Source organism: Hylobates moloch, unplaced genomic scaffold (assembly GCF_009828535.3).
Source record: "Hylobates moloch isolate HMO894 unplaced genomic scaffold, HMol_V3 SCAFFOLD_1, whole genome shotgun sequence".
Lineage (NCBI taxonomy): Eukaryota > Metazoa > Chordata > Mammalia > Primates > Hylobatidae > Hylobates > Hylobates moloch.
The window spans coordinates 53,531,821-53,558,327 of record NW_026652276.1 but is presented as its reverse complement, the minus strand read 5'-3'; positions in this window follow the sequence as shown (position 1 = coordinate 53,558,327).

The window sequence follows — 26,507 nt, the reverse complement described above, 5'->3', positions numbered from 1 at the left end:
TTTTTTTTTTTTTTTTTTTTTTTACAAGGTCTTGGCCCCTTTATTTTATTTTAGTTGTGGATTACATGTGCAGGTTTGTTACACAGGTAAACGTGTGCCATGGTGGTTTGCTGCACCTATCAACTCACCACCTAGGTATTAAGTCCAGCATGCGTTAGCTGTTTATCCTGATGTTCTGCCTTCCCCCACCCCTCCCCAGAAAGGCACCAGTGTCTGTTGTTCCCCTTCCTGTGTCCATGTGTGTTCAGCTCCCCGTAATACATGAAAACATGTGATATTTGGTTTTCTGTTCCTGTGTTGGTTTGTTGATGGTAGTTTCTTTTGCTGTGCAGAAGCTCTTTAGTTTAATTAGATCCCATTTGTCAATTTTGGCTTTTGTTGCCATTGCTTTTGGTGTTTTAGTCATGAAGTCCTTGCCCATGCCTATGTCCTGAATGGTATTGCCTAGGTTTTCTTCTAGGGTTTTTATGGTTTTTGGTCTAACATTTAAATCTTTAATCCATCTTGAATTAATTTTTGTATAAGGTGTAAGGAAGGGATCCAGTTTCAGCTTTCTACATATGGCTAGGCAGTTTTCCCAGCACCATTTATTAAATAAACCATTGCTTATTTTTATCATGTTTGTCAAAGATCAGATGTTTGTAGATGTGTGGTGTTATTTCTGAGGTCTCTGTTTTGTTCCATTGGTCTGCATTCAAAATAAATTTCCTGACACTTTAAATAGAGTATCATATTATTTATAAGTAGCATTCATTTCCCCACCCTCACTTGTAAATAGTCCCTTACTTAAAAGCAATTTCCTAGACTTGCTAATTATTCAGATGCACTTGATATGCTGCACAATATCCAGCAAAATACCACAATCTAGCCTAAATCCTAGTTAAAAAACAAAAAAAACAAAAACAAAAAACAAAACAAACCTTAAAGGAGGAAAACAAAGATAAAGGAAAACATGGGAGATGTGTTGGAAAATCAAACTCACAAAACAATTCATGTTCTCACCCATGCTGAATTTAACTCATTTCTAAGCTCTTGATATTAACTTAGACAGTAACCAGGCAACACTCTCACTGCTAATGGCATCACATTTATACAGAAGTACATAATTACTATACTTTTATAATATAGGATTATGACTTTTATAATAAACATCCAACTCAGCCTATTCCACTTGTATTTCGGTTACCTAAAGCATAGTGTTAGGGGAAAGGAGTTTATTATATTTTATTTTTAAAAAAATTTTTACTTCTCATCATTTGAATTTAAAGAACCTGTTTTTAACTTAACAAGAACAGTTTTGAGATTTCTTGTAACTATTAGGTTCAAAGCTGGGTAGAATATGTTCTTCTAAATGAGACGTGGGTGAAAGTGTTGTAATGGACATGCATGGCTGGAACAGAGCTGGCTGATGGGCCTGCCACAGCCATGTTGAGAAAGGGGAATAAGAAAGAGCTAACGTGATTTTTAAAGAGGTGCCTATGCTCAATGATGGTTTCTGCCAGATTTAGTCATGCGCAAAATTTTATGTTTTCACAATTAGGCCATTTATTATTCTGCTCCATGAAAATTAGACACTAATTAAATCCCAGGCATGGTAAGCAAATCATGGCTTCACGGAGTTTATATTCTAGTGAGAAAGACAAACATTAATCAAACTAACATACATACAAATATATGCTTTTTTATATATAGCAATAAATATATTCTTGGATGCTATGGAGAATTAGATGTGTGAGACTGTGAGAATGTAATGTAAGAGTGTTTGACCTGACCTATAAGGCCCAGAAAGTCTTCCCTAAGGAGGTGAACTATGAAACACAACTGGGAGTTAACTAAGGAAAGAAAACTGTGGGTAACAACAGATATGCTGCATGCAGAGGAAACATCATGTGCAAAGTCCCTGTGATGAGAATCAGTTTGCCAGTTTTCTTATCCAGCAGCCATTGTTTAAATGAGATGTCACATCCCTCTGATGCTTGAACCAATGCTAGAAATATACTCCTCAGAGGGGCTTGCAGCCATTTTCCAGAATGATTGTTACCTGAAGACAAATAACTCCCAGATTTTTGAGAACTGCTGTATCTGATTCTAAGCTGTAATTGACACCAGAGAATCCCAAACCCCATCTTTCCCTTGTGTTGAATTACAGATTTGTGAATACCGGGTGATGTAATACTGGTTCAGATGTGTCTCTGAACAAGATTGTAGTGATTTTCCCCGTCCCAGAATGTTTACATGAGATGGATTTAAATGATGTCTTGTAGAACACTCAATTGGTTCTTTGATGGCTGGAGTAAGAGCCATTAAGCCAGGAAAGGCGAAATGGGAGCCCTTGTACCACACAATGACCACCACTGTGACCAGTGTGAACCCAACAATCCCTGACCTGACAAAGATGTTGAATTAGAACAGTATTAATACTACTGAAGACTTAAAAAAGCAGGATAAAGTTTCCATGATAGGCCCACTCAATTGATCTAACCCAAACCAGGTAGACTGTGGAAGATCTAAAGTTAACTGCACTGTAGCTCTAATAGAAGTAGCTCAGCAAAAAGTACTATTGTGGCATATCAGCCCAGCCTTTCATACTTGTTCTTTTCAAATCTTATCAATAAAGGGAATTGAAAGTAGTTTGCTAATTTATGGGAAAGAAAGTAGTGCACATTCACTATCTTGATCACCAAACTAACACCCCTGTGGTCTGTCACAATATAGTCTGTAGGGTCATTGATTATTTTAATGTTCTGTGGGATATCATCCTTGTCTGCTGTATGAATGACATCATGCTAACTGAACATGATAAGCAGTATGTGGTAAGTATTTTGTATGCCCTAGTCAGATACTTATGAACATGGAAATGGTAAAATATAAACTCTATGAGGATTCAGTCATTTGCTAAATTAGTCAACATTTTGGGTGTCAGGAGTGTGCTAGAATGCTCGAATGCTCCTTTGTGAAGTTAAATACAAGTTATTGTTTCTTTCACCCCTTATCACTAAGAAAGGGCCGTGCCACTTGAAAGTTTATGAGGATGTTGAAGGCAGCATATGGTACATTTGGGGACACTTCTCTTCCATATTTATCAAGTGAATCCTAAAGTTGTCAGTAGAAGAAACTAGCAAATCAAGGATTCCATACATGTTGTTCTACCACTCAGGTTGTAGATATGGCACATTCAGTGGTGCTAGATATGTGTGTGGTAGATAAGGATGCTCAATGGAGTCTTGGTAAAAATAATAGCAGTGTAGCACAAACTCTTAGGATTATGGAGCTACTCTATCTTTAAAGAGCAAAATGTGGCTAAATACAATAGATTTTCTTTCTCTTGAGTTTTCTAAGTTATGTTTGACAATAAACACCAAGATAATAGCACTGTCAGATTTGGTTCTAAATATCTGTAGAGAAAAATATTTAAGGCAGTTATATTATAAATGAGAAAGGGTCAAGGAACATAAAGGAATATAAAGTTTCTACATATTGCTCTAGTCGGTAAAATGACAACAGTAGAATATGAGGTGTGTGTATGTGTGAGAGAGTGTGTGTATACATACATAGTAATAACTGGAGTAGTCAGTGAAAAGCTATACAAAAGGACACACTCAAAAACAGTATAAATCAAAATAGGTTTCTCCAAAATGTTCAAGTAGCACATAGAAAGGTAAGAAAAAGACAACAGAGATGAAAATCAGAAAGAACAGCAGAAAAAATAAAATGGCAGAGTGCTAAATATTGTTATAATAAATGTAAAGTCTTAATGAACCAGTTAAAAAACAAAGATTGACAGGATAGATTTAAAAATATGATCCAAATATATGTTACCTACAAGAAACTAACTTCAAATAAAATGGTAAAGTGAGGTTGAAGAAATTAGGAAAAATTAAATATCTTGCAGACATTAATCAAAAGAAAGCAGAAGGGGTTAAACTAATATAGTAACATGCCGCAAAATGATATTTTAGTCAATGACAGACTGCATATACCATGGTAGTCTCATAAGATTACAAAATAGTATTCTTACTGTACCTTTTCTATGTTTAGATACACAAATACTTACCATTGTGTCCCAATTGCCTACATTATTTAACACATAGCATGCTGTACAGGTTTGTAGCCTAGAAGCCATAGGATATATAATATAGGCTAGGTGTTTAGTCAGCTGTACTATTTAGGTTTGTGCAAATACACTCTACAGTGTTTGCACAATAATGATATTGCTTAATCACTCATTTCTCAGAAAGTATCATGTAATTAAGAGATGCATGCCTGTATTACATACAGTAGAATTCAAAGTAAATTACCAGAGATAGAAGGACATTATACTATTACCCCTCCATATCCGTGGGTTCTGCATCCATGGAGTCAACCAACCATAGATAGAAAATATTTATTTTAAAAAAGGATGATTGCATTTCTATTGAACATGTAAGACTTTTTTGTCTCTTGTCATTATTCCCTAAACAATACAGTATAACAACTATTTACATAGCATTTGTATTATAGTAGGTATTATAAATAGTCTAGGGATGATTTAAAGTATAGAAGAGACTACGCCTAGATTATATGCAAGTACTATGCCATTTTATATAAGGGACTTGTATTTTGGTATCCATGGGGGTTCCAGAACCAATCCTCCAAGAATATAAAGGGATGAATGTATGGTGATAAAATAGTCAATCCACAAAACAGACATAGTGAACCTAAATGTTTATGCACCATACAACAGAACTGCAAAATGTATGAAGCAAAATGATTCACATGAAAAATAAATAAATAAATAAATAAATAAATAAATAAATCTTTAATTACTATAGTTGAAGATTTTAACACTTCTCTGTCAACAATTGATAGAACATTTAGACAGAAAAACAGCAAGAATATAGAACCTAACAACACCACTTCTAAACAGAATCTAATTGACATTTATTGAACACTTTCCTCAACAACAGCAAGGTACATCTTCTTTTCAAGTACTCATGGAACATATACCAAGGCAGGTCATATCATTAGCCATGAAACAAATGTCAACAAATTTTTAAAAACTGAGATAATATGGAGTGTTCTTTCCAAATACAATACAATCAAGCAATAAGTCATCAATAGAAAGATAACAGGAAAATCTTTTAACATTTGAAAACTAAGCCATATACTATGAAATAACTCATGGCTGAAAAAGGAAATCTCAAGGGAAATCAAGAAATGCAGTGAACTGAATGAAAATGAAAATACATCAAAATTTTTAAGACACAGCAAAAGCAGTGCTGGAAGAAAAATTTGTAAAATTAAAAAGACTATAGTAGGAAATAAGAAAAGTTGCAAATCAATAATCTAAGCTCAATAATCAAGAAAAAGAAGAGTAAAATAAATCCCAAACAATTAGAAGGAAAGAAATAATAAAGATAAAAGCAGATACCAGTGAAATTGAAAAAAAGAAAGAGAAAAAGCAGTGAAACAAAAAGCCTGTTCTTTAAAACTATTAATAAAATATTCAAACCCCCAGCAAAAAGAAGAAATAAGAAGAAAGACAAAAAATATTAATATCAGGAATGAAGCAGGGCCTATTACTACAGATCAGATACAATAAATATTGATAGGACAAAAAATGAATAATATAAGTAAATCTCCACTGTATCCTCACCACATAATTGCCAGTATCTTGGCCATGTCTCATACTACAGTTCTGTATTGCTTCTGTGTGCATGGGATCACGCTCTATTATTTCTTACAACTGCATGTAAATTTAAAATTATCTCAGTGTTTGAAGTTTATTTATTTATTTATGTTTATTTTTATTTTTGAGAAGGAGTTTCAATCTTTTTGCCCAGGCCAGAGTGCAATGGCACCATCTCAGCTCACTGCAACCTCCGCCTCCTGGGTTCAAGTGATTCTCGTGCGTCAGCCTCCCAAGCAGCTGGGATTACAGGTGCCTGCCACCACGCCTGGCTAATTTTTTGTATTTTTAGTGGAGACGTGGTTTCACCATATTGGCCAGGATGGTCTCGATCTCTTGACTCCCTGATCCGCCCGCCTCGGCCTCCCAAAGTGCTGGGATTACAGGCGTGAGCTGCCGCGCCCGTCCTCGAAGTTTATTTTTAATAACAAACAGGTACTGATGCTACTGTTTTTTTAGTGAAGACGTTATCTGTAGTTTATTGAGTGACTATGAAACAATAATTGCTCATCATTCCTTCTTTGTGGGGGTACAGGATATTTCTTTCACCCCAGGTGGAGTTCAGTGACACAATTATACCTCGCTGCATTCTTGACCCCCTAGACTCAAGTAATCCTTCCATCTCAGCCTCCTGAGTGACTGGGACTACAGGTGTGTAACAGCACGTATGGCTAATTTTTAAATTTTTTTAGAGACAGTGTCTCACTATGTTGACCAGGCTTGTCTGAAACTCCCGGGCTCAAGTGACCTCCCAACATGCTGGGGATTACAGGTGTGAGCCACTCTACCTGGACTAGTTATTCAACACTCCTTTTTAAACTAAGGAAGATAAGACATGTGTTTATATATAATTCTACATTTATACACAATTTTATTATATGTATATAATCAATAAAATTATATTTTATTGATATGTACATAATACAATTCCATCACTTAAAATGGACAATTTGATAGTTTCTAGTAAATTCACAGATTTGTATAACCATCGCTACAATCAATTTAAGAACATTTTCATTACCCCCAAAAGAAACTTCTTACCAATTAGCTGTCTCTCCTCTAATATTCTTCCTCCCCACAGCCTAGGCAAGCATTAACATACTTTCTGCTTCTACAGAATTGTCTATTCTGGATACATTATATAAATGGAAATACGCAATATGTGTCCCTCTGTGACTGGCTTCTATTAGCATGTTTCCAAGATTCATCTCACAGGAGGTCATTATTTTGTTCCTAAAGATATCCATGCCGTAATCTTTTTGTGCGTGTGTTAGGTTACCTAGAAAAGAGAATTAAAGTTGCAGACAGAATTAAGACTGCTCATCAGTTCCCTGAAAATAAGATTGTCCTGGATTATCAGGAAAATCCAGTGTCATCACAAGAGTGCTTAAAACTGCAAGAGAAAGGCAGAAGAGGAGGTCTGAATGATGTGTGAGGACTGAATCCACCATTGCTGGTTTTGCAAGTGAAGAAAGAAAGTCATGCACCATGGAATGCGGTAGTCTCTAGTTCCTGGAAAAGGTTTTAAAAAAAAATTTTCCCTGTAGAATCTCCAGAAAAGAACACAGCCCTGCTGACACTATCTATGATTTTAACTCAGTGACACTTCCAATGAATAGAACTGTAATAGAATAAATTCGCATTAAGTTAAGACACTAAATTTGTGGTAATTTGAACTAATATATTTTTAATGTAAGTCTTTAGAGTTATACATTTTTTTCCGAGCACTGCTTTAACTCCATTCCATAATGTTGGCATGTTGTGTGTTTATTTCCATTCATCTCAAGATAGTTTCTAATGTCCTCTGTGATTTCTTTTTTGACTTACTAATTATTTAGGATTGTGTTGTTTACATTTCACGTATTCATAAATTTCCCAAATTTCTTTCTGTTACTGATTTGTAATTTTATTTCATTTATGTTAGAGAGCACATTTCTTTAATTTAAATAATCCTTTAAAAGGATTATTTCAATCCTTTTAAATTTTCTTTATGTATTAAGGCTGGCTTTGTGGCTATCATATGGCATATCCCGAAAAAATATTCTATGTGCACTTGAAAAGAACGTCAAGTGTGTAATGCTCTTGGAATTGGATGTGCGTAATGCTCTTGGAATTCAGAAAGTAATCAGAGAAAACATTGTTAGGCAAAGAGATAGAAACTTGTAGAATACACATAAATATCAGATAATACATACGCTTGACTCTAATTTTTAGGAGTAATGTGATTGAGAATATGTTATGGACAAACCATGGGAAAATCTTGAACACCAGGAGAAAGAACATGGGGATTTTTTTCTAAGCTTTATAAAAGCAGTGGTTGGGCCGGGTGCGGTGGCTCACACCTGTAATCTCAGCACTTTGGGAGGCCGAGGCAGGAGGATCACGAGGTCAGGAGATCGAGACCATCTTGGCTAACACGGTGAAACCCCGTCCCTACTAAAAACACAAAAAATTAGCTGGGCGTGGTGGCGGGCACCTGTAGTCCCAGCTACTCCAGAGGCTGAGGCAAGAGAATGGCATGAACCCGGGAGGCAGAGATTGCAGTGAGCCGAGATGGCGCCACTGCACTCCGGCCTGGGCGACAGAGCGACACTCTGACTTGCAGGCCGTCAGTCCCTTAAATGTTATTATTTGAGGTTCTGTTCTAGTCATCCTTTGGATATTTCCCCGAACCTTTAGTAAATCACATTGTTCTATGAAAGTGGTTGCATAAGAAACCATTATTTTGACATCTATTTATGAATTTTCTAGGCTGAGTACAGATTTGCTTGTAAGATGCTATTATTTGCAAAGACAATATGATTTTATTCCCAAATTCTGATTTTATTCTAGTAATCAACACCACAAGAACATAGAACCAGCTGCAGAAAATGATTTTCATGGTATATTCCTGCTGGAGTCAATAATATGCATCTTAGGAGTTTGGTTTCACTGCTACAGAAGTACTTAGATGGTGAATGCTGCTATTTCTAAGGAGAAGCTTATCTTCCCATTAAACTCAATCTACCTACAAAAGTGAACAGAAGTTTAAGTCAAGGGTGAAAAAGTGCCTCTATTAAGTTACAATTAGGCCAATCAATATCTGACAGAGATTAAAAGCAGTGACAAGTTTAAAACACATTTTATTCATGGACAACCATAAAATTATAAATTGTAAAGAATATTAAGTTTTGCCTATGAGTTTCATTTTTACCAGAATCTGAAAATAATTCAAGAATTAATATTACCATTGTTATTTAAAATGGCAATCACATCTAGTCATTTTTTAATAACTTGAATAGCATTATAAGAAAATGAAATAGAGCCAGAAAGAGGTTTTGAAGCCCTAAGCACTGAAAAGATTGTAGTTTTCCGTGATTTGGTTTAAAATAAAAAAAGATGAAGTAACTTGTAAAGAATGCAAAATTTTCTAATTTTTTTCATGAAAACTACTTCAATTTTTTTTGTTTTTTGTTTTTTTGTTTTTTTGAGACTGAGTCTCGCTCTGTCACCCAGGTTGGAATGTAGTGGTGTGATCTCGGCTCACTGCAACTTCCACCTCCTGGGTTCAAGCGATTCTCCTGTCTCAGCCTCCTGAGTAGGTGGGCTTACAGAAGCAAGTGGACACCACCACCACACCTGGCTAATTTTTATATTTTTAGTAGAGACGAGGTTTCACCATGTTGGCCAGGCTGGTCTCAAACTCCTGACTGCAGGTGATCTGCCTGCCTTAGCCTCCCAAACTGCTGGAATTCAACGCACCCAGCCAAAAACTACTTCAAGTTTTTTGAAGTACCAAAAATAAAATTATTTCAAAAATATATTTAGCGCCTTGAATTTCTGCTGCATCCACTTGGCCTCCTTGGGAATTAGATTAATTGTCATGCTAGGAGATATTCTTCTATTCAGTCTGAAGGCCTAGGAAGTCACACAGAATAGTCTTTGTTTTGTTAGGTGGATGGGCACTCTGTGGCTAATGAGAATGGTTACAAATGGGGCAAACAAGAGAAAAATAACAATCTTATAAACTTCCCTTTGCTACTGCTATTATAGTCAATGAAAAGCCACTAGATGCTACTGGCCCAAGTGAGAAGTAGTCATTGTATCAATTTAGTCCCAAAATAAGTTGGCACAGTCCATTTTTAAAATTTTATTTATTTATTAATTTATTTTATTATTTATTTATTTTGAGATGGAGTCTCAGTCTATTGCCCAGGCTGGAGTGCAGTGGCGCCATCTGGGCTCACTGTAAGCTCCTCCTCCCGGGTTCACGCCATTCTCCTGCCTTAGCCTCCCAAGTAGGTGGGACTACAGGCACCCGCCACCATGCCCGGCTAATTTTTTGTATTTTTAGTAGGGACGGGGTTTCACCATGTTAGCCAGGATCGTCTCGATCTCCTGATCTTGTGACCCGCCCACCTTGGCCTCACAAAGTGCTGGGATTACAGACGTGAGCCACTGTGCCCTGCGGCACAGTCCATTTTTTAATAGTTCTTAACAAAGTTAGACGTCTATAAAAGGTGTCACTTCTAAGATTTAATTCTTGAATCTTTTGCCATTGGGTATTCAAATCCAAGTTCATCTGTTCTCTCTATATATCAGGTCTGGAACACATATTTTGTCATGAATGGATAATGTAATAGGCCGCTTCTTGGACTGAATGTGGTCGGTATTACATATCTAATGCTCTTTCCTTCCTAGCTTTTTAGCTTAGATTTTCTTTTATGCCTGACAAATTAGACTATTCAAATTTTACTAATGAACTTAGTATTTTTCCACTGAGAAAAGATTATTTTACTTAAAAATGAAGACAGTTTTCCTTAGGGAAATGCATGATATGTTAATTCTTCATAGTCTACATTTATCTGTTTTCAAAACTCCTTTCCTTTTGGCTGACAGTATGAAAATTAGGTATTCTTGTCAAATAATGCACCTGTGTGGGAATGCTCAATGACTAAAAGCTGTCATGTAGTTGAAGGCATGCAGAGACTGGGTCAGAAGATCTGAATTCTGGTTTTCTTCTGCCACATTTAGTTGCATGAATTTGGGTAATAACAGCTCCCCTCACTCAGTTTATATTTTTGTAGAAGGTTAATAAGTGCTAAATTAACAGTAAAATAATAATATTTAAAGGGATAGATTAAATCATTGAAAAATTTGAATAATTTCACATTTAGGGACAATTAAGAAAAATATTTCTTGATGGTAGGAAAAATAGACTTAAATTAGAAGATAATGCTATATGTAAATCTAGATATTTAGATTACCAAATAATTCCATTTGGACAGAATCATGAGTTTTAAATTTGCTAATCATATGAAAAAATAGCTAGAGTGTGAGTTGATTGTTGCTTTCCTATTAATGAACAGTGTGATTTTATTGCTTAAAAATTAATGAAAGTTTATGTTGAATTCGTAGTCATGTTGAGAACAGAGGTCATTATTTCAAGAAATGAGATGTCACCAGAATCACTGCAGCAACTTTCAAAGTCATAAAATGATTCCCTGTCTTATTAGTGTCCCCTCTAATTCATTTTCCACAACCATGGAATGGCATTTTGAAATTTGAACATGAAGTTCTCCAACTTAAAATCAGCCCATGGTTCCCTAATACTGTAGGCAAAAGTGTCCACGTTATCAGCATGACACGTACATCCCCTTACGGTAAGACTCCTGTTAAATCTCCTGGCCTTATCTATGTCCATTCCCCCTGCTCCCTCTCACCCTAGACACCAGTCATGACATACTATCTTGTTACACCTGGCTGTCTCAGTTCTTCATGTCTTTACCATAGTGCATCCTCTTCCAGGATTTGCCTCATCATTCTGTTCCAGTCCTCGTTCTTGACTTAGTATGCTTAAAGTAATCCTTATTATCTTTGGAGATGCAACTTAATCACTACCTTCTCTGAGAGGTACTTTGTGACAGTTGACCGCTCTTTCCTTTCAATATGCCCTTTCTTAGGATCTGCAACATATTATTTTCTGACTACTAGTTTATAAGCGTCTTTTAGCTATCATGTCTGTCTCACTTTTTGTATCCCCAGCATCCAGCTTATTCTCAAGGACATACTTAGCGACAAGTAAGTGCTGAGTGGACATATGTTTTAAGATAAATGAATGTATAAATCAATTCTATGTAATATCAGTGGGTAGTACCAAAGAGTGTAAGTTGGGCAGAGCAAATTTTGCAGTAAATTGTTAACTATAAAAGCATTTTATAAAAAGAAAGGATATTTATCTGGCAGTTACATTGTAGAAAAGATTGCTTCACTGCATGAGGGATTGGATTGGATAGTATCTAAATAATAATCATCATAACATACTATTAGCAATGGCTTTATTCATTTATCACCTCCCACAACAATTAATGAATGCTTATTATGGGCCAGGGACTGTGCTAAGTATTTTAAAAAATGATCTCATTTACCAGAAAAAAAAGGAGTGGGTCCTCAGATATATATATTGACTTGTCTTTGGTGCAGCATGACTGAGTAAAAAGAAATTTAATTTGATCTATTTCTAAACTTTTGCGTTTCCAAATATTTTTCCACATCCCTGCATTCCTATAGCAGCTTAGATCCAGAGCCCTGACACCACAGAATCTCTCACCTGATGACTGTGTAGCACAAAACACTGAGTAAACTAGGGCTAAGACTTAGGCCAAGGTCAAGGGAAAAGGAAAAATGAGAGGGCATCATGAAACTAATGTGGATTCTTGAAATTCAGAGATTTGGGGGAAGAAGAAACAGGAGCTGAGAGATTCAAGTTAGTGAGAGAGAGCAAAAGGTCTACACTTTTTGATGCAGCTAGCTGAGCAACCTTTAACCTCTTAAAAAGAATAAAGAGCAGTTTTTCTTCCAGATTTCAGCAACAAAGAGGTCTCCTTGATCCCTCTCATCCATTTGGCACCACTCCCAATCCCACTCATTTTACCTACACCCCCTTGTCTAAAACTCTTTTAACTAGAGAAAAAGATTTTCAGTTTACAATAAAACATAAAAGTTGGGGAATTATGCCTTGGTCCCACAATAATCCTTAAAGTTATTACATTATAAATATCCAAATGTTGTGTTTTATTTTTTTCCAGAAAGTAAAATGATTGCCAGACTGTACTACATAATTTCCTGGATACATGTATAGTATATTTGTCTTCTTTCCTCTTGTGTTAGCCTAGAGCATAAATAGAAGAAATTTGAGTTTGAAACCAAGCTTTGGAAGTAGTAAGAAAGGAGTACATTAGACCACGAGATGTAATGAAAGTGAATCTTCCAAATGCCCTTATTGCCACTCCAACTGAGGCAAGAAATAATATGCCTTGGAGATTGCAGAGAAAGGCATATAATACATTAGGACTCAGTCACAGTTCTTGTTACTCAACCCCACTAGAAATTCCATCCTTCCTTTCCCAATGATGATACTCTTTGCTGCTCCCATCTCTGCTTTAAATGACACCCATGCTTAGCTCCATAATAAATTTTCTTTACCAGGGCACGGTTATATTAGAACCTTCTTTTTAGTAACACTTATCATTGTTTAAAAATTTTATTTTTTATACTTCAAATTATATTGGCTTTAATTTAAACTAGATCCCAACTCGTTCTGAGGTGAATGAGAAAAGGAAAATGTGACTGTTGTTTTCTACTTCCCAATAGTTTGTAAATCTCATCATGCGGTAATATCTGATTTTTTTAAAAGAGTTTTTTTGCTAACAAGGTATAAACTACCAAATATCAAAGTGATTCTAGATATTTGTGACAGATTACTTAGAAAATTCTGTTGTATTTTTTCCTGTCAGAACATCCTGGAGTCATAAGCTTTATTTAATTATAATTTTGACAGTGTGTAATATTTTATATACTCTTTGCTGTTCCCATCTCTCCTTTAAATAACACTCATACTAATCTGGGTGTCATTTTATTTATTTATTTATTTATTTATTTATTTATTTATTATTTATTTATTTATAGATTGAGTTTCACTCTTGTTGGCCAGGCTGGAGTGCAATGGTGAGATTTCGGCTCACTGCAACCTCCGCCTGCTGGATTCAAGCGATTCTCCTGCCTCAGCCTCCTGAGTAGCTGGGATTACAGGCATGCACTACCACACCTGGCTAATTTTGTATTTTTAGTAGGGAGAGGGTTTCTCCGTGTTGGTCAGGCTGGTCTTGAACTCTCGATCTCAGGTGATCCTCCCGCCGCCTCAGCCTCCCAAAGTGCTGGGATTACAGGCATGAGCCACCGCACCCAGCCTTGCTGGGTGTCATTTATATGATAATATCAGTAGATAGAAAAGTTGATGTTGACTAGTAAATTGATCTGTGGATGTTAAATATCATTTTTGGAAATATAAGATATAATGCATAGATTACTGTTTTTTAATATAGTCATGTTTCAGCATGACCATGGACAAAATTCAACATCTCATATAAAGGAATTCAGTTTGGTCTGACTAATATAGTTATCTTTGTGTAACATAACACAACTCTCAATCCAAAAGTCAACATCTCACATGCTTATTCTAGTTCTCATGACCCTCAGTTCTAGCTAAGATCAAAAGGATTATGTGTGGATGCAAATAGACTTAAGTAGTGAAATTATTTTTTAAAGGAAATCTCTAACAGAAATCAAAAGATAATTTTTGTATAATGATGTAATGTCTGACTCAGCTGAACCTGCAATATTCTATCTGACAAAGTAACCACAATAAAAGAAGACAAAGAGGCCCCATTTACCCATGAGATATCTTGGTGTACAACTACTGTATTAACTGGCTTTAATGTGCACATTGGTTCCCCGAAAATAAACATCTATTTCAGGTTTGGAGATGTGATGTGCTCCCCTTCAGGTTCTGACTGACAAAGCCAGCTGGAAACTGGGGCCTCACTGACTCAGCCTCTAATTCTGGAGAGTTTCACTGTTGTTGGAATAAAAATCATCAGAGAATAAAAGTCAAATGCAAAAATATTCTTTGACGCTCTATTGTAATCCTAGAGGTTACTAGAGGTAGTAATGTTGTATATGCTTCTTAGGACCCATATTGAAAATATGTGCCTAAGAGTTTATGTATTTTACATTAATTGATCAAAGTGTCATAACCCAAATATATCTTTCTAAGTTTTCATAATATTTTTAAGATTTCAAGTAATTCAAATATTAAGATTTCTCTTTGAATTTCTTAATAAACTTATTCAATAGCCTATTAAACAGAAGACACTCTAGGGTTCCAAGAGGATAAATATATAGCTAGCTTCTAGAAACTTATAGCCTATTCAAATCAACTACATAAAATCACACTAAAATAATTACTCGCTTAAACTAGATATATAAAGATAATATAGTATTTGATTCTTTGTTCATAACAAATAAAGCTCTATAAAGTTTGATTGCTAGCTATTCTTTTCTTCTTAAAGATCAAAGATTCACATTTCTAATATTTCTCAGTTATTCAATATCCATGAACGGTTAAAAGACATGGAAATGAATTTTTTTATTTTTTGAATTTTTTATTTACAATTTTAAGTTCAAGGGTGCATGTGCAGGATGTGCAGGTTTTTTACATAGAGGGGCCTGTTGGAGGGTTGGGAGTGGGAGGAGAGAAAGAATCAGGAAGAATAGCTAATGGATGCTGGGCTTAATACTTGGGAAATAAATCCAAAATATGTGTAGTCCCTTAATGATACTCTTGAGGACTGTACCGAGCCATCACTTTTAGATGACTAAACACATGTCTGAAGTTCAGAGACTGACATAAACCAGACCTTAATTTTTTCCCCAGCAACATAATCATCCATACCATGATCACATCAGATGGGCAACAGAGACCACCTTATCTCTTTGGTCACCTTCTTTCTTCTTCCATCTTCTAGGTCTTCTCAGATTACAACTGTTTGCTTTTCAAACTACTCTAAGTATATACCTTAGAAACACAATTTATAAATATTTAGGGGTTCTAATTTTAATTTCCAAGCATCCTTCAATGATTGGATAATATATTTTCCTATGTAACCCAAATATTCCAAATCCTCTTGCTTTCATCTAATGTAATTGTATCAAGTCCAGAAGCCTTGGCCATAATTCCAGGGATTACCAAGATACATATTTTTTCTCTTGTTCACTCCTCTGTCTTCTGAACTTCTGGCTTTTCTTTAATCGCCACAGCTTCATTGCTCATTTGCTCATGCTGGGTGTTGTCCTCTCTCTATACCACTTGGTCCCAAGTTGGAACGTAAACCATCCCTAAGGCTCTTAATAGAGCACAGCTCTATTAACACACAGCTATCGTGTGTGTCTGACTGCACTGAAGCCTTTGGAGATGATGGAGGAGAATCACAATATAGGACATGCAATAATCTAAAGCTGGATATCATGTTTCTTAAGTTTTCTGTTCATTCCCATAAAAGAGAACTCTTTTGTGCCTGTCCTTCTCCTTAGGTATAAGCCTGTTCTGGTGGCTCTGGGGCCTGGTCACTCAGAATTGAACGACACCCACTGCTCGCCATCCCTACTCCCTACCCCACTAAACAGTAATTTGTGGAATAAATCAAACAAAACCAAAACATTCTCTCTCCAAGGTTAATACCTTTTACTTCACTATCCAGGGAATTTGTGTATTTTCTTAACTTTTCCCTGTAGATACTTCACTTTCTATAACTGAAAAGCCTACTAACTACCCTAAATACAAGAACAACATTCACCAGAAGTAAATTTTGTCAAGACATAAGACAGAAAGAATATACAGACAATGTTCTGCAATTTTTTAATTTACATTTTTCCCTCCTCTTTCCACATGAATTTGCATTTCTGTGTTTGCGTAATCTCTATTTATCTACTCAGAATTTCTAAGAAATGATAATCTTCTCTGGGAAAGAATGGTAGCCAGAAAATCATCTGAAATAAAAGTGAGTCACTTGGAAGTGAAGGACTGGCCTGACTGGGAGGAGTTAATTACACATGACACAAGGGAAACACAAACCCAAACTTCATATTGGTCTGAGTGAGAGGAGTTAGTTAATTACACATGACACAGGGGAAACTCAAACCCAAACTTTATACTGAGAGCTTTGAGCACCCTTGTCATTAATAACTAGGCTAACAAATATGTGAACATATCTACAGGCTCCTAGCTTTTTGTCTTTGAGCCCAGAGTTGAAAATAAATCCTTGGCAGTGATCCATTTGCTTCTATCTCTGTGTACCAACTTCATTTGTCAGAGTTCCCAAGCCAAAGTTATCTCCAAATCAAAAGGCAATACCCCAGGTCAAAAAGCTGCAATCACAAAAAGCTACTTTTAGCTCCAGAATTTTCTCCTCTTTCCCCGTTTCCCCAAATCCCTCCAGTTTTTCTTTTTGTCTCTGTCCATTTCTTTTTTTTTTTTTCCATTTCTCCACTCTCTGTTTCCTATCACATGGTCTTAAATTGAGATTAAAGAGAACAAAAAGGAAGGCTGCAATGTTCATTGTCCTTTTCTTCCGTAGGATAGACATTTATACCACACTTTACAACATTTTCCCAGCTCCAATAGGTTTTCTTTTTTCATGACAACTTTGTAAAACTGCATTCCTAAGGAAGTTCATCACTGTTTTTTATTGCATGCTCTTGAAATTTTCCAGAACCCTTACCAGAAGAGGCTTCAGTAAATGGAGTTAGCATTTGAGCTTTACAGAGTCAGAGTCAAAAATAACAGTAGTCACGTGGTCAACAATATTTATACAATACTTAATCGTCTGAGCTCACAAGATAAAGAGCAGGCATTTCACTGTTCATAACATGTTCAGAAAAAGTGGGTTTGTAACAAGGTTTTTAATACCTGTCACTTGCAGGAATGCTAGGTTCTTCTCAAAGGAGAATTCTACATTGATTTAAACTCGTTGACATACAAAGTGTGCATCATGGATATATCTGATTACATAACTACATAGACGTCATAGTGGACCTATGTCCCCTTTCTTCACACAGAAGTAGCTCTGCCTCTAGGCAGCGTTGCTCACATTATGAGAAGCAAAATTACTATCTTTTTTTCAAAAACGTTCATAAAGTAATTAAAGTAGGTAGAAAAATTCATCTTATAGTTTGGAGACTCTTGCAGAGATAGGCAAATTTTTTGAACTATTAGAATAGGATTTATGTCTGTGTTGCTTTTCTGAGATCTGAAATGAATGTGTGTGTGTGTGTGTGTGTGTGTGTGTGTGTGTGTGTGTGTGTGTTTCCAAAGAGCTAACGTGGCATATCTTCATCCTCAGATTCACTTTTGCCCTTGGACTCTTTCTCACCCTTCTCCTCCTTAGGGAGACAGGGGAAACATAAGTACCGTTTCAGCCAACTGACTTTATTAAAGCTTTCTCATCTACGAGGCATGAGAATATGTTTGTGAATCTGTTTCTCTTTTGTTTGGCAGTGAGAAGTGCAATTGCTCTTTAATTAGAACCTTCTGTGTACCATAAATATGGTTTAACCCAGGTGTTTAATCTACCTCCAATGCAAGTGCAAATTGGTGACATGGGTCAAATGCCAATTTTATTTAATTACCAGACAAGTTAGGAATAGCTAAATGCCAGCCACCATCAATTCACTGAGTTAAGCATCTTTGCTAATAATTAGAGCAAAAGAGAGGGGAGTAATAAAGGGAGTGTACTGGAAATCACAGTAGACAAGATCATGAGACTAAATGCTAGACTTGATGATTCTGACAATATTTATCTGTATGGGAATGGCCAAATCTTTTAAGATTATTGGAACTTGATATTCTTATCTGTAAAAATTAGGAGTATTATTTCTAAAATATTTCACCATATAACTTATAAGATTACACCCAGCTCTCAGATCCTGTAATTCTAATCAACACATAGAAAGACATGAAAAAACAGAAAGAGGCAGACAAATATTTATTAGGTCGACTATTGTAAGAATTTATGGATTTAAGAAACCCATATTCAGTCTTCACTTTACCACTGATGTTTTGCTTTCATGTCATTTTAGTAAAAATGTTTGCTGATATTGTCAAGGGATTTCCTAGCTAAAATATAATCAAGAGCTCTCTCAGTGTCATTTCTCTTCTAATTGCAGTTCCATCACATTAATCTCCTACAACTAACTGAAAGTAGCAATGTCATTCACAAATACAAAGAAATATATCTAATCAAACTTCATTGAAAATAACACAATTACCTCCCTTCCCTAATGTTTGGCTGTAAGCAAAATCCAAGAGCTGCATCTTTTATTTTTCTTTGTGTTAGTTCCTGTTCATGTGTGGGAGAACACTGGTCAGTGACTCACATTACTGACACAGCCAGCACAGCTGGATAGGCACAGAATGCATTTCATAATAAAAGGGACAAAGAAAGAAAGATAGAGAAAAAAGTTTATGTGTTTTGTTTATTTTAAAAATCTATACGGCTTAATGCTAAAAAGCAAGAACCAAATTTTTCTAAACAGCTTCAAGGAAAAATAATTTTGGAGGGACTAATTAAAATTACTTTAAGAACTCTTCATATGTAAAATACTTCTTTAAGACAGCTATTCCCTGTGGAAATCTTACCCTCTCCCATGAAAAAGAACCAGCAATTTATGACTATCATGAGAGTAAAACTCTAGTGAGGATTTAGAAGTGCACACAATAAAATAGAAATACTCCACAGTAGTTTTGAACTCTTGAAGAAAATGACAGGAATAGTATTATGTGTAACCAAATATATATATATATATATATATATACTCAGAAATATCTGTACTCCAGCTTTGAAAATGTGAGTTAGCTGACACATAACAATGTCAAAGAAGACACATTTTTACAGAAGAACTTTCCATAAATAACATTTCCCAATCCATTAAATGTAAATGGCATCATCACTTATTGTATATTTTGTCTATGCTGTATAGAAGTTAAATTAAGTTGTTCGCTGTATACTTAAAACTAAAGTTTTTAGGATATGAGGTACTTTACAGCATGTCTATTATCACTAGTAAGAAAAGACTCTATAAATGTAAGAGGAAAGATCACTTCTTCAGACTATATTAATAGAGTAGACTGTCCTGGCCTAAAATCTTATGATTGAGAAATGAGTGCCACAGCCAACCCACCATTTTGACAGAACTCACCTGAATTTTTCCTTCTGGTGATGAGAAACAATGCCAGAGTATCTACCCCAGCCATCTTCACACTTGTGGAGAAAAATTCAATAGTGATACATTTGTAGTGAGGAGAAAGATGTGTTAGCTTAACAACTGATGCAGGGTCTCTCTTTTAAGGAAGATATTGTGTTTGTAGAGGAAAACATCTTGGAAGGTATTTAGAAGTGGAAAGTGAGACCTTAAGGGCAAGAGAAACTCTGCCCATGACAAGAGACACAACTAAACTGCTTTGTATTAGAAATCAATAGGAACTTGGAGAGAGAAACTAAAAACATGAGTAATCAACAAAAAATGATTTAACCTACATGATCGGAATCTGAAGTCCAAGATTTGGAAGGAGAGAGGGAACTTTAGGAACATCAATATCTAACATAGAATATTAAATCATGAGCCTTTTGGCAGTATAAATCTCTGTATCCCCTATAATTCAGTAGTCCTTTACACATATAAAAGTTTCTATAAGTAGTTTGGCATAACTAAGAAAAAGTATAGTGATCTACATCTAAAACAATATAATGCAAAACATAATAATACATATTGGACATTTAGATTATCCCTAAACTGATTCACACTAAGCAGGACTTAAGAGCTGAAAGTGATCATAAATTCTGATGAAATTTGAAAATTCTTGAGATATAGGCTGAACTCAATGGAAAATACATTGAATCAATCTTACTGATCTCAAAAGGCAGGGAAATGCTGTTGAAATTTAGTTTACATAATTATTTTCTCTTTTTCTGGCTATCCTTAAAGCTAACACTTGGCATGATACTAAAAACATTGTTTTAAGAGAAAATCTATTGTGGACAAATACAAGCTTTAGGAATAAATTAAAATGTTTAGAGGAATTAACACATCTGTGTAAAATTTTATATGTGTGCCAAATTGGTCCCCAAGCTAAAACTAGTGACATATTAAAACCAACATATCAGCTCACACATCTACAATGAAATGCAACACTTTTTGTAATGCTATAGTTTGTGACAATTCAGGAAGTGATGAATTGGAAAACATGCTATGATAGACATGGGCAATTTAGAGTTCAGTCTGGACAATCAGTGATGATTAATCTTAAGAGGATTTCTGAAGTTCAGGCAACAAATGATTAAAAATCAACTTCAACAATAGTCAATGATGGCTGAATGTAAGATATTTAAACATGCATTGGAAAATACAATGGAACGAATTGTAGGCATGGATATTGAGAGAAGACTTCTGGATTCAACAAATTTTTACTCACTCAAATCCCGTAACATTGTTTACCTTATATTACATGTCATAAATTGACTATGTTATGAAATAGGAAGGGTAATATCTATTTTTAAATGTAATAATTATAACCAATGTATAAAATATGTGACACAAAGAAGATTGACAGTTTATAGTGACTATTGTATTATTATTTTGATTTTAGTAGTTGAACAGGAAAAAGAGAAAACAGCACAGACTGAAGTATTTATATCTCAATAATTAAACTTACTTAATATTTTCTATTATACATGTACATAAAAAGTATAGGGCTGATACTTCCATATTTGTATAGAATAACAGTGCTTAAAATATATAAAGCAAAATGTTATTGAAATAAAGGGACAATAGATAAACTTGTAAAATTATCATCAGAGATGTAAATACCACCTCTACAATAGGTAGACCAAAATTAGTAAAGATATAAAATAATTTAACAACACAATAAACTTGAACTAATTAAAATACAAGGTTTCTATCCCAAAGAACTACAAAATAAACATTCTTTTTAAGTAGAAAAAAAATTCACTAAAAATATGTATTTCAAGCCATAAGACAAGTCTGAATAAATTTCGACAACAGAAATCATGCATAGTACAATCCCTGACTACAAAGGAAGAAAGTTAGAAATCTCCCAATTATTTGTAAACAATGCACTCCTAATCAACTCAAGAGTCAAAGAAGAAATCAGAATTTGCACAAAACAGCTGAAAGAATTCTATCACTTATCTATTGATGTGTAGAGATCCACTCCCAAATTTAGTTGTTTAAAATAAAAACTATATTCTTTGCTCATAATTCTATGGCTCCACAGTTGGAGTTGGGGAAAAGGGAGTGTTGTCTGAGCAATTCACCTGTTGGTCTCACATGCAGGAAGTTTATACAGAATGTGGATGACTGATTTCTTCTCCACGTGGTCTTATTTATTAGTTAACTAGTTCAGGTGTCTTTACTTAGCAGTCGTGCATGCCATTTAAAGTGGAATTATTTTAGTTTAATATGACCAATTGTTTGGTGCTTACATATGGAAATAAAATTCAATTTAATACCATAGTATCCTGAAAACTTGTCAAATTCACTTATTAGTTAAGTAGGTTTTTTTCTTGGTAGATAACTCAGGAAACAGGTCAATTATCAGTAAATAAAATTTGGCTCCATCATTTTCATTATCTACACATTTTATTTTTTTGTCTTACTTCATTATACTGTGTAGGACCTCTACTACAAAGTTAAATAGTAGTGGCATGTGCTAGGTTATTGATTTATTGCCTCTCAGCTCCAAATCCACAGTTCTTTGTCCTATTCTGTGATACTGTAGCTGGACCATATAAACCTTTCTTCTTTGGCAGCTGGCACAATGGTTTACAATCTACTTCTGAAGTTTTAAATATTCAGAGAGATCACTTGGCTGGGCGTGGTGGCTCACACCTGTAATCCCAGCACTTTGAGAGGCCGAGGCAGGTGGATCACCTGAGGTCGGGAGTTTGAGACCAGCCTGGCCAACATGGAGAAACCCTGTCCTTACTAAAAATACAAAATTAGCCAGGTATGGTGGCACATGCCTGCAATCCCAGCTACTCGGGAGGCTGAGGTAGGAGAATCGCTTGAACCCGGGAGGCGGAGGTTGCAGCGAGCCGAGATCATGCCATTGCACTCCAGCCTGAGCAACAAGAGCAAAACTCCGTCTCAAAAAAAAAAAAAAAAAGTCTGAGAGATGTTACCTATACACTAAACACTGCAAAAGTTTGCTGAGAGAAAATAAAGAAGACGTAAATAAATTGGGAGGCCCACCACGGTCATGGATTTTAAAAGTTGTATATTGTTAACATGTAAAATCTCCTCAAATTGAAATATAGACTCAGTGTATGCTACCCAGAATTTCAGCAAGGCTTTTCTGCTGGAAGTTGAAAGGGTGATTACATTTATATGTGAAATCAAAGGAAGTGTAATAATTAAGCAATCTTAAAACACAAGAATAAAGGTGTTGGTCTTACATTCTGGACTGGGGAAAAAATCCATTCAACAAATGGTGCCATGACTGTTGTATATCCATATGCAACCTCAATGAAAGCCAAACCTTACCTCATAAAAATTATTCTGAATATATAGTGGAATTAAACACTGAACTGAAAACCAAAGAAGAAAACATTATAAAATCTTTTTTTTTCTTGGATAGGTAAAGATGTATTACAAAGGATACAATAAGAATTAGCAATAAAAAAGATTGATTAGACTTCATAAAAATTAAATGCATGTGTTAATCAAAGATACACTTAAGGGACAAGAAGGACAGACAACAATAGAAAATAATATCAGGCTGGGCACGGTGGCTCACGCCTGTAATCCCAGCACTTTGGGAGGCCGAGGCGGGCGGATCATCTGAGGTCAGGAGATCGAGACCATCCTGGCTAACAGGGTGAAACCCCGTCTCTACTAAAAATACAAAAAATTAGCCGGGCGTGGTGGCGGGTGCTTGTATTCCCAGCTACTCGGGAGGCTGAGGCAGGAGAATGGCATGAACCCAGGAGGCAGAGGTTGCAGTGAGCAGAGATTGCACCACTGCACTCCAGCCTGGGCAACAGAGCGAGACTCCATCTCAAAAAAAAAAAAAAAGAAAAAATATCTATGTATATATTGGACAATTCAAATCCAGAATATATAAATAATTTATACAGCTCAATAATAAGATACACACAAAAAATTATAAAGCAGTTGAACTGGCACATTATAAGAGATTATATAAGAATAGCCAATATGTTCTTTCTGTATCCCACCTTAGACATGTATGCCACATCATGCAGTGATTAGTACAATTCAGTTCTTCTTAATCTTATCATTTGGAAAGATACATCTGATTTTATCAGAATAATTGTTGGGATATACATATAATTTCTATGTGTTTATTTATTTTACATGGAAGTTATATTTTTATATTTTGAAAGATCCTAAATAATTATTGAAGTGGAGTATGGATAGATAGATGATAGACAGATGGATGTAGATGGAGCTAGTTCAATGACCACAAGAATTATCTTGGTTTTATAAAAGGACTAACAACAAGTTTAATATTTCCTACCTCCTTTTAATTAAATTTATTATGTAATATAATTCAATAATATATTTTTGCATAAATTTTTCTTCTGGTTAATGTTATTGAAAGAGAATATCAGTAAATGAGAAGAGATCCCTAAAAATTGAGAAGAAAAATTAAAATGCTTTATCTTCCTCAGCATTCATTACAATGACTTTTATTTTTAAAATCATTTCTCAAGAAGTAAGTTGTTATATACACGTTTAGTGATAATGATCTAGGATATACCATTTAACAAATGCTTGGGCCGGGCGCAGTGGCTCATGCCTGTAATCCCAGCACTTTGAGATGCCAAGTCAGGTGGATCACGAGGTCAGGAGTTCGAGACGAGACTGGCCAACATAGTGAAACCCTATCTCTACTAAAAATACAAAAAAAATAGGCTGTCGTGGTGGCCCATGCCAGTAGTCCCAGTTACTCGGGAGGCTGAGGATGAGGAATCACTTGAACCTGGGAGGTGGAGGTTGCAGTGAGCTGAGTTTGCACCACTGTACTCCAGCTTGTCTGACAGAGTGAGACTCCATCTGAAAAAAAACAAAACAAAACAAACAAAAAAACAAACAAAGAAACAAATGCTTGCAGCCTTGGTTCTTTGTTTTTAGGGTATTAGTAATATTTAAGTTTAGATTGCCTAAGCTTATGACAAAAACAAAACAAAACAAAAAATAGCATACCCATTTAATATACCTGCCATTTATTTGTTTGTTTATTTATTTATTTATTTATTTATTGAGACAGAGTTTCACTCTCGTCACCCAGGCTGGAGTGCAATGGCGCGATCTCTGCTCACTGCAACCTCCACCTCCCGGGTTCAAGCTATTCTCCTGCCTCAGCTTCCAGAGTAGCTGGGATTGCAGGTGTGTGCCACCACATCCAGCTAATTTTTTGTATTTTTAGTTGAGATGGGGTTTCACCATGTTGGCCAGGCTGGTCTCAAACTCCTGACCTCAGATGATCCGCCCGCCTCAACCTCCCAAAGTGCTGGGATTACAGGCATGACCTGCCGTATTTTAAGACAAAATATTTGCCCTTCCTAACCATGTTCTCTTCAGCTTTAACATTTTCATTCGTTTGTGCTCATTGAGAGTTCATTGATATTCATTACTAACTGCAGTCAAAAGGTAGGCAGAAAATTGGTACTGCAACGTCAAACAGTATCCATTAGCCTACCTCTTGTTTCAACTTACTCTACATCATTCACAGGTCAGTAAGGAAATGAAACATTATTTTTGGCTTTCTGATCTTTCTCCCCTCCTTCTATTTATAGTTCTTGTCTGGTCCATCCGCTTTGTTCATGAGTGCAGTACTCTTCATGAGGTGGTGCTTCTGAACATTTTTGAAGAAATACATTTCGCCAGGTAGTTATTGTGGTTTCAAATTCACCAAATTATGCCAATTAATACTCCACCATTAAGAAATTTAACATACTCATATTGGTGTTTTAATAAAAATTTATTTTTTCTGCTGATTAAAAATTAAGACTCTCATTCCATCTATTTTACAAAAAAAGATATTAAAAAGCCACCTTGAACATTATAATTAAATATATATCTATATTTTGGGCTTGTAATTCATTATTGTATGCCATTCTGTAATTCATCCATTCAACAAAAGTTTATTTAATACAAAGAAAGCAATTCATCATATGGCAGGTGCACGTTGGAAGATTTTCATTACTAGGCTAGAATAGAATAGAGAGACATTCTATTCACATAGATTATATTTCCACAATGACTACCCAAAGATAATATCATACTCACACCTCATTATTATAAGAACATGCTAGATTGGAAATTATTTTGTCACAAATGAAAAGTTGTACTTAGACCTATTTATTTTCATCATAGGAGTGTAAAATCTTCAACATGTAAAAATCTGCTACAGGAAAAGGTGAAACCAAGCATTAAACTGTCCATATGGTTAATACATATGGATAACTGAACTCACTGTGCTCTTCTATGACATGTGTTTCTGTAAGATGAATGAAAATGTGTGCAGTTGGGGAATTGGGAGTGATGTCAATAAAATACAGAATTCATGTAGGTCCATATGGAATTTTTTTCTAATGCATGAATCTGTGTGTTATAAAGAAATAGCAGTTGAAAGCAAAGTGAAGTAGAAGAATTAAACGCATTAGGCCACAGAAGAATATAGTACTGTCCATAAAGCCATTCACACCTGATTTTTTATCTTGGCTCAGTTTGATCATGTGTTCGTGTTTTGAAGTGCTTATTGTACAGTTTTCTCTGGTTATTTACATTGTACCTTTATCTTACCTCAGAAGGCTCAAGCCTTTTTCACACCATCTTTTATCTATCCATGACCATCTTTTTAAAAGGCAAAACTTTATATTTACAATAACTTCTCTTTACTTATTAGAATGTAAAGTCTTTA